Consider the following 16,914-nt stretch of genomic DNA (forward strand, 5'->3'; position numbering starts at 1 on the left):
TGCTGACCAGCCAAGAATAAAACACACCTCACATGGTACAATCTTCTTTTACCTCCCAGATGACTCTACTGCCATTTACTAAGGATGCCAGAAGAGGTTTCCTGAGGAAGAAACAATCAATGTGAATTAATACCATCCTGACATTCAGGAGACCCAAATAAAACATGACTATGTTTAAAAGAACGGAAAATAAAAAGACTATCCTCAAAAATAACTTAGTGTGCCATTTCTTACCATATAAAAGGAAGCTCTGGTATGGAAAAATGATAAACATCCTGCATTTGTTAGTAAAGGAAGCATTATATTCAGTTCTGTAACAGCAACTTTTTTAAAAGTGATGAGTCACAATATTCAGTTCCTTCCTGGCGTTATTCAGCTAGGTGTGGGTAAAAGAGGATAGTACTGAGAACTAGACTCTCTGCATCCCAACCAAGGCCACTAAGACATTACGGGAATTTGAGCAAGAAAACAAGCCTGGCTAGACTTCAGTATCTCCTCTGTAAAACCAGGGGGTGAGAAGATAAGCGAATTTGAGAATCTCTTCCATTTCCAATTGGCTACAGTTCTATTGTCTTAAATATTTTACTAATTATGTATACTAGTAAATACATGGTTAATAATCAGCTTTCTAAAGCTGCAAAGTCATTTGTTTCCATTATTCAAACTGGATCCACTAGATCTAATATGTTATGAATTTTCTATAATTAACATTTTATGATCAAAATCATAATATCTATCCCTAGTTCTATTACTTTTAAAGAGCTCCAAAGACATATACGGTAACATTCAGATCATTCTCTTTTCGTAAGTTTTTTGATTGCTAAGCTATCACGATGAAAAATAATCCCATGAAAATGTTCTTCCTTTTAAATGAGTAACAAGCACTACAAAACTCCAACTGAATTCTTGCAGTATATGGTTTAGGACTCCAACATATGAGATTTCTTAAACTATTTGACATTGTTTTCAACACACACAAAAAAAATTAGCAAATGAATATCACAGTCAAATGTTGACCATCTGCCAAGTGGGATGGCAAGAGAGAACTAGTACACATAACCTTAAATTGTGGAGAGTTGGGGAAGACGTATAATTGGGCACTGGAATGTGTCTTATTCTTATATTTGAATAAAACTATGTCTGGCATTCTGAAAATTGACAATACTATACTTCCAACTGAGTAAACAATGAAAACATCCTAGGAAAAAGCAACTCAAGAGAACTAAAAAACATTCTAGTTAGTAAATATCTTGCCTCACATCTTAGAAAACAAGAACAATATGCAATGTTTAAAAAGATATTTTAAACTCTGCTATGTTAGACTAGTGTGACAAAGTGAATTACAAACATTGATACTGTCATTAAATATTTTGAAAAATTTTTGCAGAACAGATCTCTAAAAGGGGTAATGTTGTATAAACTCAAGACAGTGTTGTTATCAAGTTTGCTTCCTATAAAGCAGGAGACTCATGAGGTGGGAAACTCTCCTATCTCACTGTTCACTCCAAAGTCAGTTGGTTACGTTCTGTTATACAGACTTTCAGACCCAATGGTGTAAAGCAGAAACAGCTGCACTGGACTTCGTTCATCCTGAAAAACAGACATTTCTCAAGCATGTGCCAAGTGCAGTCTCAGAATTACAATATGACAGACTTTATCCAAAAGGAGATGCTCTTATTTTACTACATCATTCAAATGCTTTTCAGAAGAAATTGCAGACAAGATCCCCAGAGCCACATATTGCTTGGTCCAAAATGTTCACTACACAGTACAAGTAATAAAGCAGATATCAAACTGACTCTTGTTCCTTTCTATAATTACCGGTGCTTTAGAATATTGTCAGATTAACACTAAATGTGATACCTCTACAACTCCATAGCCTATATTGCTGGGAAGATTAGAAGAACAATAATACTCAGAGCTGGAAGTAAAAGAATTCTCAGAGCAGGGGGAAGAAAAGTGCTCTGACAGAGGTAGGTGCCTTTCAGAGAAGGAAAAACTTTACACAAATGAGGAAGAATGGCCTCTTGAACACTGCGCAACTCTTTCTATTTCTATCTACAGTAATCTATGAGTTTGGGCACTTAGACTAGATTGACAAGACAGGCCCCAGGTAGCTTCCCCACTAGCAAAACCCAAGAGAAGAAGCAGCCATATCCAATAAATAAGACACTAATACATTGCCCAACTTTATAATTATTGGGGGCAAGCTCCAGATAGTTTTAAATACAAAATTACAGACATGAAAATAGGCATACAAATAAGAGTGAACAAATATCAATAAAAACCAGCAACATGAAGAAAAACCATGAACTCAATGAATACATTAACAGCCAAAGAAACAGTTAATAACAGTGAAAAGAAAAGGACTCACTTAAATCTAATTGATATATTCAAATATATATGTAAGAATATTAGTGAATAAAAAGAGAAAGAATCAATTAGTATCTTAGAAAATTAAAAACTTAATAATGGATATAGTTGAAGATTGAAATAGCCAGATGGAAAATCAAGTTGAAGACTTCTACCAGATTACAATGCAAAAGAACACAGATTTTACAAAATATTTCAGAAGAATATTCAGAAGAAAAAACTAAAAAGAGACATATGGAGAAATATAGGAGAGAAACAGTAAAGGAAAAAATTTCAGTGCTAAATTAACATTTGACTCTTCAAACTGAAAGCATTACAAATATCAAGCTGCTTGAATAGGCAAAAAAAAAGACCTATTTCATATTTTTGTGAAAAGTTATGATTCAAAGAATAGAGCAAAAAAATCCTAAGTGTTTGAGGGAGAAGCAGGATGCCTAAAAAGAAATAAAATTTAGATTGTCTAGAGACTTCTTATCACAAAAGCGAAGCTAAAAAACAATGAGGGGGTAATTGATACCAATCAGCCATTAATAGGAAAACATGTTTTAGTTAATACGTAGAAATGTAATTATAACAATTATGATATAAACAGAATTATAACTTCCGGAGATAACTGGTAGAAAAGGAAAATAAAGCAAACAATTCCAAATAGCAGAAAAAGTCGTTTATAATAAAAAACAAGAAAGCATGGTAAAAACAGAAAACATAAGTTAAACTTCAAGGAAAAAGTCCAGACATATTAGCAATCATAATAAAGTTTAATGGGTTAAATTTGCCTATTTGGAATCCAGAAAAATTTGAAATTGTGTTTTTTAAAGTCTTTGTATATGCTGTTTACAAGAAATCCACCTAAAACTCAGTGACAGAAAATGTCGAATATAAAGGGGCAGAAATATAATTTACTAGGTAAATACTAATAAAAGAAAATAAATATAGTATGAAAAATAGAATTCAAAGCAAAAGTATTAAGCAGGATCAAAAAGGAATATTTCATATTTATATAAGATGCATTTCCTAAGAAATAAGTTATGAAGCTGTAACCATTTTCTTTTAATATTTTGTCATGAACATTTTCTATAAAGTTATTTACTTTCTATATTTTCTATTATCTCTAAAGACACATTTACTGTTAAACATCATTTTAAACACTGCTTCATAATCAATACAAAGGGCAACATTTTCCCTAATGGTACACATTTAGGATTTTTTTTCTAAAATACAAAAAAATTGCACTTTCATCTCCCTCACCAGCAGAAATGCTCACCTGAAGAGTAATGACCTCCTCATTTCCCAATTCAATAGCTCCCTCACCCACACTCTCACACTTCTCTCCTTTATCTTCCTCTGCTTAAAAACTCACACACTCTTAATCACTCTTCTCATGCTTTCTCATATTCATCTCTTAAAAGCTATCCTTTCTCCTGATTGGTCATTTTCTTTTGGCCTTTTTGTTTTTGGTAGACTATTGACAAATGTATTCTTAGCCAACTGATCACTGCCCCTCATCCAGAAAACACAACATCTTCCCCTGCTCCAGTGATTGCTTCCACTCAAGAACTTCAGTTCCTGCATACTGAAATATCTTATTTCCTACTTCTCTACACCTAAACCTTCCATTCCTACTAGGCAAGTTATATTGAGTCCCTTAAATAAGCCATTTCCATTCATAGTTCTAAGGCTTATCTCAAAACACACCTTAATTTGTGGCTTACAGGTTAATGTTCAGGGTCTAGGTAATAAACACCATAAACTTACAGAAACCTGGTATAAGTAATCTGTATATGCAATAAAGAAATGGGAGGCAAAAGGGAACAGAAATAGCTATGAATATCAACGCATATATATGCCTCTGGTAAACCCACAAGCCCGAAGGTTAAAAACAATTGTGAACCGGGCCTATATTCAGCTGGTACAAAGCAGGGTTGCAGTACAGATTGTGTATGCACATCTGTTTTGACTGGATCTGAACCCACTCCAATTGGCTGATGTTCTGGCTTTTCTGATTGTTTAATATTCTAAGCCTCACTCCTATTTGTGAGCACTTAACAAAACTTACAAAAGGAATGAGTCACTGAACACTCTGCAGTGCTTGCTAAGTGCCAAAAATAGATCATATAAAACTAACCTGTACTTCTTTGATAGCTGTACCAGGCTGACATCAGAGGAATACTGTTCATGATAGTTCAAAAATGAAAATGAATTAATGTAAGTCGGATATAAGACTATTTAAAGGGCCCCCCAATGAAGAATAACACCTGATGTCAGCCTGGTAGGAGGTGTCTGGTGGTATGTTTTAGAGTTCTATGCTTTTCCCTGTCTAACTGGTTATTCATAATTTGAATGAGGGAGATGATGGCTTGCAAATTAAATTTCTAGACAAAGCAAACCTTGAAAGATGACTGACTGATGGAATAGAAGACTTTGGACAAAAAAAATACCTCAACTGAATAAATAATAGACCACTACAACAAGGCAAAATTCAAAAGAAATACAAAACTTCTGGGATCCAAAATTTGGATTGTAGAATGCTCGTTAGGAATAAAGTGCCTTAACAGCAGCAGGTCTGAGTTGACTAAATGGTCTTAGCTGATGCCAAATTGAATTCATTCGTGTGAACTGGCTGTCAAGAATTAATTTGCTCTTGAACTACATTGAGGAAAGAACAGGGCTACGTCCTTTCTATTAAGCAACCAATGGCCAGAGATATCAAAACTGAATGTGCTTAGGGAAGGCTGACCAGAGTGGAGATATAAATACAAACCATCTCAAAGAAGTGGTTTCAGAATATGATGTTCCACTTGGGGCATCATATTAGCTGTCTTCAAATGCTGGGAACATGGAAAAAGAAATAAGGCTTGTTTCTGTCACTCCCAGAGTACACAACTAGGTCCAAAGCCTGGAAACTCCAGGGAGAAGTTTTTCAGTTTAAGAAAAAAGTTTTCAATAGATGAGGATTTCCCTAAAATAGAAAGTTTCCCATCATTGGAGGTGTTTGGTATTGGAAAGTATGCTCAATATGTATGCTATAGGGAGGGGTGAAAGCATCAGGTATTGTTGGGATAAACAATATTCGTATCACGAACAACAATTTGTAAGATACTGCCAGCCCTATGACTTGTGTTAACTAGAGTGTGTCTAAACAGAAACATTTGTTCAAACTGAAGCATGCTTCAAAAGGCTGGGTGAAGCCCCATCTCCTCCATGAAGCAAACCATGACAAAAACAGATCGTATCTTCCACAGTGCTTACCTCTAGCATTAGACCATATGGAACTCAATTAAACAGAGTATTAGTTTGCTTTCTAAAAATTGTATTTAAAATAGTCCATCTCACAACTGTATCATAAGCAATCTGACTATGGCTTGCCTTGATCTACTAAGTACCTAATGGCCACTGAAATTCAACTTGTCTACTCATTGCTCCTCTTGTTTTCGTATGGCATATATTCAATGTTTTTACAGCTGACAATACCTCCTTGCTGCGAAAGTGGTGAAATATACAGTAATGGCTATTTGAGAGTTCCTGGTGGTGCCTCTCCATCTTGATAGTTTAAAATTTCTATATTTTTCCATTTAAAACTTCTCAACTCCCTATTGAAAACAATGGTTATAAAAACTGAAATCCATTTTTACAGCTTTTGACGAGAGCAAAATGTGCCTTTTTCTCCCTATTTTTACTTGAGAATCTATCAATAGATGGCTCTGAGAAAACAGAAATCCCAGGAAAAGAAAAATTCGAAAGGAAAAAAAAAGCCAAATTTTAAAATTCTCTAGAGTCTACAGTAATAGACAGTAGCAAAGTAGTGCACTCTAAAGAACCAGGGCTACATGTCTTCTTCATTGCAACTTGAAAAGTCTGCAGCTTTATACCTTTCTGATTACCTGAGGACACTCCCTTGAGTAAAACAGGTTTGCCCTAAGCATTGGCAATACTAAAATAATGAAATTTTTAAAAAGGAAAATGTTTTTCTCAGTTAACTTTATGATAAATGCTAATCCTTAGGATAAAATGAAAGAGTAGATAAAGTAGAAAGCATAAACACATTTAGGTTTTAAATTAAGTCATTAGTGTTCAAATCAAGTTTGAAAATGTAAAAATATAATTGCTTCTCTAATCTCGCTTAGGCTGTTTAGGCCAAAGGCTCAAAAATATGACAGGTTACTAGAAAGGAGATTTGGAATTCAACTTAGCAACCATATCCAAAATGGCATAGAAAAATTTAAAATGTACATTTATTAAATTAGTCAACCTTAGCATTTAGTAATGTCATAAGTCTGGCCAAAAATGTCCAGTGTGAAATTACACTCTCCACCTGAAAATTAAAAATATTTAGAGGCACAGTTAAGGAAATACACATACATAAATGGCTCTAACTATTCTACAGAGGCAACTGGACAGTCATTTAATTAATTTAGAATGAATCAGAGGTCAAAAATATTCACATTTTTTCCAGTATTCTGAGATGTATAGTCTAAAAGTAATTGATTCTGATTCTCCCAGTGCCCCCACGGCTTTATTCTATAAAGCCTCAGTTCGTTCAATTCAATTATGGTTTTTTTGTTTTATTTTTAGCTTAATAGACTATGTGGCTAGTCTAAATATCATGTAAAAAATTTATGTACATTACATACACAGACTTCGCCACAGTTTTGAGGAGAACATAGATCTGACCACATATTCCAATTATAAGCCTTCACATTACTGGGTATGAAACAATCAACAACGTGCTCAAAGTACTCTACTATAAGCAGCAATTGATTAGGGCTGGGAGCCTTGTGATATGACAACCAATCATGGCATCCAGAGAACCTAAGGGGAAACTGACTAACAAACTGAGTGCTCGAGGACAGGAATCATGTCATATTTAGGGCTGCATCCCTAGCACCTTGTCTAATCTATTGAAAAGGCTGAATAAATATTTATTGAATGGATAAATTGATGCATATCTATACTGTTACAGCAAATCTGGACTGCAGAAGCATGAAGGCACCTGCTGAGAAGGCAGTGGATGCTGAAACTCGGGGCAGTCTTCTAAAAAAAAAAAAAAAAAAAGCCTCCACAAATGCTAAATCCAGGAGCTCACCACAAACCACTTGCAGTTACAAGCAAGACCTGAGGATACCCTCAGTCTCACCCAACCACCACAGTGACTGCAACTGTGCCATTACAGCAAAGACTGACAGCCTCATGGATCCCAGAATCAACACCTACAGCCACAAAGCTTTACCTCAAAAGCTTCTGTTAGAGTTGCCACTGCCCTGCCACCTTCAGCAGATACCTTTCTCCTGCATTCTCACTTCCCTCTCCCAAGTACAAGGTGGATAATGGCTAAAATCTGGATTTGCATCTGCTCCAGGTCCTCAGTTATATGAAGAATATTCTCACCCAAAGAAGCAACAAGCTTTCCAAAACATAGGAATTCAAATGTAAGTGTGAAAAAGCTTAGGAGAATATTACTTATGATAATAACTAATTTGAACTAATTTGAGTACTTTGTATCTGCCAGCCCTTATGCCAAAGGGTTTATGTGCATTGTTTTATTTAACTCTTCTGACCATACTATGAAGTAGGTCCTCTGAATACCCACTTGACACATAGCAAATTAAGCTTTAAAAAGTCAAGCACCATGCACAAAGTCACACAAGTGGTAAATGTCAGAGCCACAACCATACAACACACATAATCTTAGCTATTACTCTATATGGCCTCAATGTATTAGAGCATGTAACTATTCTTTTTGCATTCACAAGGAGTAATAATATTTTCTGCTTTTTAGAAATAATTATTTCCTTTTCACCAGATGTTACCATCTCTAATTAGTATCTAAGTACATCTGGCACAACATGTACTTTATGAATTATAGAAACATGAATTAATCACATTCTAACAATCATTATCTCTCACTTGTATGGGAATTTGAAATTATAATTCCAAATGTTTCCATATACAAAGCATGTATCTAAGTATTCATTTTTGCATCATAAAAATAACACATGTATTTAAAAATACACATGAGAAAACAAAGAAAAGCATAAAAAAATCTATCATCTCACAACCCAAACACAACTGTTAACATTTTGGGAAACATATAATTTAGAGCCTGAAAATATAATTTGATTACTCATATAAACATGATTTCCAACAAAAAGCCATAATTCAAATTTAAATTTTTTTTTCAAGTGTTGGAAAGACCAATGAAAAAAATTTTTTATATAATTTCCACATAGAAGTCAAAGATAAATTTGTTTAGCCATCATGAAAAAGAGTTTACAATTTGTTTGGAAGAAAAAGCTGTTATTACTCACCATCCACAGGAACATCCATCTTCAGTGAACATTCAAGTATGTTGCTATGGTTTCAATGTGTCCCCTCCAAAATTTACATGATGCCAATGTGATTATATTAAGGGGTGAGGCCTTTAGGAGGTGATTAGGCCATAAGGGCTCCTCCAATATGAATCGGATTAAAGCCTGATATGGTTTGCCTGTGTCTCACCCAAATCTCATCTTGAATTATAGCTCCCATAATTCCAATGTGTTGTGAGAGAGACCGGGTGGGAGATAATTGAATCATGGGGATGATTTCCCCCATACTGTTCTCATGGGGTTGAATAAGTCTCACGAATCTGATGGTATTATAAGGGGAAACTCCTTCCGCTTGGCTCTCATTTTCTCTGTCTGCCACCAGGCAAGATGTGTCATTTGCCTTCCACCATGATTATAAGGCCTCCCTAGCCACATGGAACTGAGTCCATTAAACCTTTTTTTTTTTTTTTAATAAACTACCCAGTCTCGGGTATGTCTTTATCGGCAGTGTGAGAACAGAATAATACAAAGCTGTTATAAAAGAGGTTTCGGGCAGCTTTCAGCTGGCTTGCCCTTAGTCTTCCACCATGTGAGGACACAGTGTTTCTCTCCTCTGGAGGGTGCAGCCATGAGGCGCCACCCTGGAAGCAGCCTCCACCTGACAACAGAATTGCCAGTGCCTTGATCTTAGATTCCAGCCTCCAGAACTGTGAGGAAATCAATTTCTGTTCTTTATAAATTACCCAGTCTCAAGTATTTTGTTATGGCAGCATAAAATGAACTGAGATATACCTCAATAGGAATCTTAGGAATAAATAAACTCTACATTTCTCAGTAGACCGACTTCCTAAAGGATCCAATGACTTCATGCTGACTTAAACTCTATATAGAGATGCGCTCAGATGCAACCCTTTAGATGTTCCACGATGGCCTCTAATGGTGCTTTTAACTAAGAAAAATATCCAAATAGCAAAATGAAAGAGAACTTTGCAAACACACCTGTCTAACTCTCCTTACTGCAGGCTTTTCTAAGCTTCCAGCATCTCAGTAAGTTGGTGGCAGGCTGGATGAGAAGCCATTTCCCGGCCCAGGGTCTTCTTGGCCTTTATTTAGTATTTGACATGTCAATATTAATATTATCTAAATAGTAGTATAGAAATGACACATAATTTAGATTATAGGTACCTATCGCTCACACTTCACACTCACATGTTTGCTGTCGTTACACAAATACAAAAGTTTGAATTAGGTTCCATGTCCCTCCGCTTCCATTAAGAGCTCTGCATCTTACTTTCCCTTTTCAACCCTGCTCCCTCCCCATTCCATAGACACCCAAGTAGGAACTCTGCCCATTCCTATATCACTCTGGTTAAAACAATTATCATGTTGCTATGAACTGAAAGCTGCCCTCCCAAAAATCATGTGTACAAGCCTTAACTCCCAACACGGTGATATTTGAAGACAAGGCCTTTGGGAGGTAATTAGATAACAAGACTGGTGCCCTCAGGACTGGTAGGCCCTTATAAATAGACAGAGAGCTTGTTTTCTTTCTCTTCATCATGAGAAAAGAACAAAAAGATCACTCTCTGTAAGCCAGAAATAGAGCCCTTTCAAAAGCCAAATTGGCCGGCACCTTGATCTTGGACTCCCTAGCCTCCAGAAACATGAGAAATAAATTTCTGTTGTTTAAGCCACCTGCTGTATGGAATTTTATTTTAGCAGCCTGGGCTAACTAAGACACATATCATCCCTCTTCCCCAGTTGATATTTCTCTTTATCTCATTTCAAAACTCAGCCTAGTGTTGCTAGCTAACAAGGAATCTGAACAGGCAGAAAAAGTAAAAGAGCAGTAAAATGATCCAAAGGCAAACTGCCAAGGAGAACAGGTGATGATCAATAGGGAAACGGTGGACAGACGCCTGACTCTCAGGACCCTGGGTATTTACCTTCTCCACAATGCCTCTCTCTGGGATAATCTCTCCACTGGCTGCCAAGACATTACTTCAAACCACATTGAACACTTTCTAAAGATTAATAAATAGTATTATGTCAAACGACAATCAAAAATGGTTTAAGAAATCCAGTGATACATCATGCTATGCTTGTTGAGGTTTTTAAATTTAAATTAGAAGCATTTTGCCTTCTACATTGTTCAAGGTATTTACAAAATATTATTTTTTAATAACAAATTGAAGGGAGTTTTTCATTTTTAAAAAAGAAACAGCAGATTGGCTATTAATAGACTCTTGGAAACAGACTTTAGCAACTTTTTGTCTGAATCCCCTTTACCTAAGATAGCCAACCACTTGGTAGACATTTAATAGTTATTTGATGAATGGCTGAACACTAACAAGGAATGTTCCTCCTGGTTTTATCTTTAATATTCCATCTTCTGAGTACTGCTGGAAAAAATATGCCTATACACACTCTATAAGTGGAAGCAAACTCTCTCTTCCTAATAAAGTTGCAAAATACATATACAACAAGGTCTAAAAATGTTAAAGTATATTAAGTTAATATTCTAATAAGTTGTTTCCATTGAATCACCTATGAATTTAAAGATTCTCATAAAAATATAAAAATAAGCTTTGAGTGCTTTTATTTACTCCATTACATAATTAATGCAAAAGACTAAAATTCCAAAGAATCTTTTTAAAAGAACTTTCTAAAAAGCTCAAACTTCGCTAGAACATTTTACTTTGAATTAAAAAAACCTTTTTTCTTGGTCCTTAGTCTTTTCTTGTCGACACCAATGAGTACATAAACAAACAGTTAAGGGGTAGCATAACACTGCAATCATGGCTAAATTGACCTAGATGAAAACAAGACAAGTCCAAACAAAAACTAAACACTGAATCAAACACAAGCATCTGGCAGGATTCCCAGAAGGTCACTAAGCTTGGACTTCAGAAAATTGTCAATGTTTCCTGAAATTTTCAAAGATTTATCTGAGCATTTCATTGGTAAAAACCAAAATGTCCAAGAAACAACAAGGAGAAAAAATTATATTGAATTCTTTGAAGTGACAAAGGTGAGAAAATTATCCTTTTCACAACTGATAACTTCAGATTTATTTTCTTGGCATTGTAAACATATTGCTTCCAGTGCTCTTTAATGAAAGAAATATTTTAAGTAAATGTCCCTGAAATTAAACTGGGATAAGTGGAACAGGCTTAACTATAGTATTCCAGTGGTATTCTGTAAGTTGGATTGTGTGTCTCCTTGTCAACATTATCTGACTTTTTGGAATGCAAGACAGTTGAATGAAAAATGTAATAAGTAGGATTAAAGTACTAAAAAAATATGAATTGTTATCCAGTGCCACCACTAACTCTTCATGAGCCCTTGGCTAAGAATGACATCTCCAAACCTGTGCCCTCATTTGTATTAAGCAAATTCTAATATCCCTAACCATTCTAAAAATTCTATGAGTACACGAGAATCCCATGGATATAGTTAGTGTGTAGATATGCTCCAGGGACTCTCTTTATAAATGACATGATTACTTTACTCTTTTCATAATAAATTTCAAACATTCTAACACAGAACACAGTCTAAAAAACTGTTCTCAGGTGATTCAAATGTCCTGTCAAGTTTGGGAATCAGTGGGTTAAAGCAGTGATTCCCTAGGTGCGGTCTCTGGCCAGCCACAGTAGTACCAACTGGGACCTTACAAAAATGTTGTTCTAAATTTATTATTTTCTGAGAAACTTTAAGTACTTCACTTATTCTGAGACAAATTATCCCATTAAATAAAACTGAAAAATCATGAAATGAGCACCACATTAATAACCTAAATTACTATTTCCTTTTAGGATCTCACTTTCAGAGGTGAAAACAGAAAAGAGAGCTTCAGCTTAAAGCATTCATTAAGGCCCAAAGTAAACTAATAGCAAATTCTTATTAAGCACTTACTATGAGCCAGGCACTGTTTTAAGAACCTTACATGTGTTAACTCATTTACCCCTCACAACAGCCCTACTGAGGTAGGTTCTACTACCCCAATTTTACCAATGAGGAAACAGAATAGAAAAGTGATTATGTAACTTGTCCAAGTTGAAACAACTAGAAAGTAATGAGGTCAGGATTCAGGGCTAGGCTGTCTGGCTGCAGAGTACCTCGTCTTTAACCAACAGTCTATGCAGAAAGTTGGGGAATTTAGCCTCATGGTTCATTTTCTTCCTATGAGACTGGACCACGTACCAGAAATAAACATTTCAACTTTGTTTCTCACAAGAATAGTAATGAAGCAAACTAAAGAATTACTATTGCGTGCTGAGAAATATAATCCAAAGATAATACATACAAAATAAAAACACGTATCCATTTCCTGTGATAGGCCTTACTCACAACAGTTTCAAGATTGCCCTTAATAGTGAAACCATCCACTATGGAACACAGAGGGCCCTGAAAATGAACCTAAATGAATGCCAGGTAACCCTCATCAAAACATTTCTAAGTGAGCCAGGTTATGTAAACCAAGCACAACTACTTTATGATTATATCTGCTCTGGACCCTATACCTATGAGAGGAGAATCATAAAGTCACTGTGGGGCATCGCAATATTGATCATTCCTAGTTGGCCATTCACTGCAAGCAGTGCTGCCCCATCTGTCACTCTGAATTGCAACATCGTAGACTCTCTTAGCTTTTCAGTTAAGTTATCCAGAACACGTCATTTGATTACTGAGAATCTGAATTTGCTCCTATATGTCTCCGTTTTTGCCATCAACAGGTGTGCCTCTGACCTTCTTTTTCATCCCCACAGCTACTCCTCTTTCCACAGTGAGTCAAATAGAAAACCGTACTTATAATAAATTGGAATTACATTTAGTTTAATAACATTACATTCTAATTCTAATCATTTTAATAACTTTAAATTGTAATTTTTAAAGTATCCTAATGACGATCTGATTTCTTGAATGGAGGACTTACTAAAGTGCTTAGATGCCGGAACTTGCGTTATGTTTAGTCTTAGAGAAGTCATATAAGATTGGTAATAGGCAGGTTACAATCTCTCGCATGTAAAGATGCCAGATGAGTCATAAAGGCATTCTCAGTAATACACTATTCAACTTATCGCTAAAATAAAAGAGAATGGAAATTAATTTCAAAGTACAGAATCATTTGGCATCTTTTTTGGCATTAATACCATAAATATTTTCACTAGATCTACTTGGTCCTAAGAGGATAATAGAGATCAGTTCCAATCAAATAATGTGAAAGGAATTGATTGTATGCGTGTGTGTGTGACTTGAAGCATTTTGAAATTATTGCAGCTAAGGAAGAAAAGGACTCATTACCTCACCTACTCTTTTTGCCAGTTTAGGCTTGTCCTTGCTCTGTGTCCTCATTTTGCTTTCTCTTATATTTTCTTGAACAAATCATGATGTAACTGGATAGGGTTTCCTTTATTCACTCTGTTAAGAACCTAAGAAACACCAGATAGTACTTCTAAACTAGCTCTCCTGGAGACTACACCATGCCACTTTTAGATGCTCTCTCATTTGGATTTTCTTTTATAAAGAAAAGTATTCTGAAGAACCAGATTTTACGGCTATTTAAATATGAATGTTAATACATTATGAAGGCTACCAGAAGGTGAAATCCTTCACCACAGTGACTAAAGAAAAACTAGGCTATTGATTTGAAGCTAATCTAAAACTTTTTCCAGAAAGTTCCATATGAAGTATGTAATAAAATTATAAGGATAATTTGAGGATGTCCATATAGTCACCTTCTAAGGGTGCAGTTGGTATTTAAATAAAAATCTAATCATGTATCAACATAGATCTTATATTAAGGTGTTTGAGGATTATGTTGTTTTATGGTGTGTATACATGAGTTTGTATTTTGAGCTAACAAATATTTAACTCACTATGCAGGCACTTTAGAAGCATTATTTCATTTAATTCTGACAACAATGTGAATTATGAGGTAAGTGTACTAGTATGCCCCCCATTTCACAGAAAAGGAAAATGAGGCTCGGAGAAGCTATGCAACTATCCAAGAGCACAGAGAAGCAGAAGAGCAGGTCTTGAACCCAGGTCTGCCTCAGACCAAAGTTCCTGTTCCTAACCACTATCTAAATTTCCCCCAAATTCTCTAAATGCAAGCTTAGTACCTAACCCTTAACAAGTTTATATACCTCAGTCACAAATTGGCACAGAAAAAAAGCAGTTTGGAAAGTAAATGTTCTCTGTACAGAAAGTCTTGGTACAGTTAGCCCTGTGTTCATTGCAGCACACATGTGCTGGGATTGGAGTCATGCCTATTCTAGATTTTCTTATCCAATGTCAGATTTCTAATCCATTTAAGCCCATTTGCAAAGTCATTCTATTTTTGTACTAATGGCTTAGAAACAGCTGGAACTATTTTAGCCAAAATTTTGAAATCTCAGATATCTATAAAAAGAAAAAAAAATGGTCCACTTCAATAATCCAGAGGCCTGCAACACTGAATTCCCTTTCACTAAAGAGAATTGGCATGAATCCCTTAAACCCTCAACTGCTTTAGGAAAAGAAAAAAATACTGCATGAGTTCTGTAACCTGCACTGATGACAGTGATGATCCAGGAACATCTCATCAGGGTCAAAGATTCCTGTTATTACAGCTGGAAGACTCATGTATATTTCTTCCTTGGCTTCATTTCAACTTTTAGAAAAGGAAAAATTCCTATTCTCTCCTAAAGCAAGTACGCAAATTCTACTGCTTAAAAATTATTCGATGATGGTTAAGTCTCCCCTTTATAAGATCTTTCAAAGTCCCCAGTATGCTTTTTTTTTCTCAATATGGGCAAAACTCTACTAATAAATAACTAAGGTTTTCTGAAAAGTGGTCTGTTGCCTCCTCCCCTGGTGGAGGGAAATTTGCAGGTGTCTTCTCTGATTAAATAAGATCCAACCCAACAGTTTTCAAACTTGAGCAAGCACTAGCGTCACCTGGAGGGCTCATTAAAACACAGGTTTCTGGGCCCCAAACTCAGGGTTTTAGGTTCAGTGGGTCTAGGGCGGAGCTAGAGCCCTAGATTTCGTTTGTATTTCTCAAAGTTACCAGGTGCTTGCTGCTGCTGGCCAGATGCCACACAGCGAATCACTGCTGTAGTTCGCTGCTTTCTATACTCGACTGCACGTTGGAATCACCTGAGAAAAGTTTTAAATATGTTAATGCTCAAAGTCCCACCCCCAGCGATTCTGAGTAATTGGTCTGGGGTGCTGCTCAAGCATCGATTTTTTTAAAGGTCCCGGAATGAGTCCATAATGCAGCAGCCATAAAGAACCTCTGGCCCACCCAACACAGCCCCAGACCCACAGCTCTGCGCGCTCAGCGCCACGTGTGGACGCTGGAGACCCTTCCAAGAAGCTAAAAGCTGAGGGTGGGGTTGAGCTCAGGGGAGTAAATCAACGCACGTTATCGTGCTCAGAAGCCAAACACTCCGAGTCAGGAATCTGCACCCACAGAACCTCCCAAGATTCATTAACATGAAGTAACTTTGCAAGACAAATCCTGACATCTCAGCCTCCAGCCTGGGCGAGGAATTCACCGGACGGTTCACCAACTGCTTTGAAGCAGGGAGAAGACTGCACCCCCAGGAAACCCAAAATGCCAAATTGCAGCCCCTGGAGGGCCAGCCCTGAGGCCCCCCGAGACGTCATTCTGGCAGCGAGAGGGGAGTAGGAGGTGTCTCCTTACCTGGCGCAGTGTCCGGGCTCGGGGTTGCCTTCGCAGCCAGCTGAGTGTTGCGCCAGGGGGACAGGTATGTTCCAGGCAGTGGCAAGCCCAACCCGAGCAAGACCTGAGCTGAAACGGATTGGCTGCCCTCCGCCCGGAGTCCGTTCTCCCTGCAGCGGCCAGTGCAGCGCGCAGAGGCTCAGAAACTCGCTCTCAGCCCCCTGGAGGCGGAGCCCGGGAGATAAGGTTCGCGCTCCCCACCCGCCCCCTTTCCTTGGCCGAAGACCAGAGGGTGGATTTTGGATCTGGATCTTGAAGGGCGAACTGCTAGTGTCGCCCTGGTGGAAACACTCAGTTCAAATCCTGCTAGCATCAGAAAATGCACGATTGAGGATTGAAAACGAGGGTGTAGGGGGACCAGGGAAGCGCGAGGAGAGAGGCAGAATAAGGGACTGCCAGGAAAGCAGGAAAGGCAACTCAGCTGAAAGGGCAAGCACCAAAGGAGGCAAAGACTTGGGCAAAACCAGAGCATCGCCTGCACTGATCGAAGGAGGCCTGCCTCCC

General features: G+C 37.1%; 1 protein-coding gene across 1 annotated transcript in view; it reads right to left on the reverse strand.

The window, feature by feature from the left end:
* The window catches only part of COL21A1 (collagen type XXI alpha 1 chain), a 197,528-nt gene extending 181,040 nt beyond the window's left edge, over nucleotides 1-16,488 (reverse strand). Inside the window, exon 1 of the mRNA XM_032141032.2 lies at nucleotides 16,372-16,488. The gene's annotated coding sequence lies outside the window, so the exon portion shown is untranslated. The remainder of the gene's footprint in view (nucleotides 1-16,371) is intronic.
* Between the last annotated feature and the right edge of the window lie 426 nt (nucleotides 16,489-16,914).

The sequence above is a fragment of the Hylobates moloch genome, unplaced genomic scaffold (genome assembly GCF_009828535.3).
Source record: "Hylobates moloch isolate HMO894 unplaced genomic scaffold, HMol_V3 SCAFFOLD_20, whole genome shotgun sequence".
Lineage (NCBI taxonomy): Eukaryota > Metazoa > Chordata > Mammalia > Primates > Hylobatidae > Hylobates > Hylobates moloch.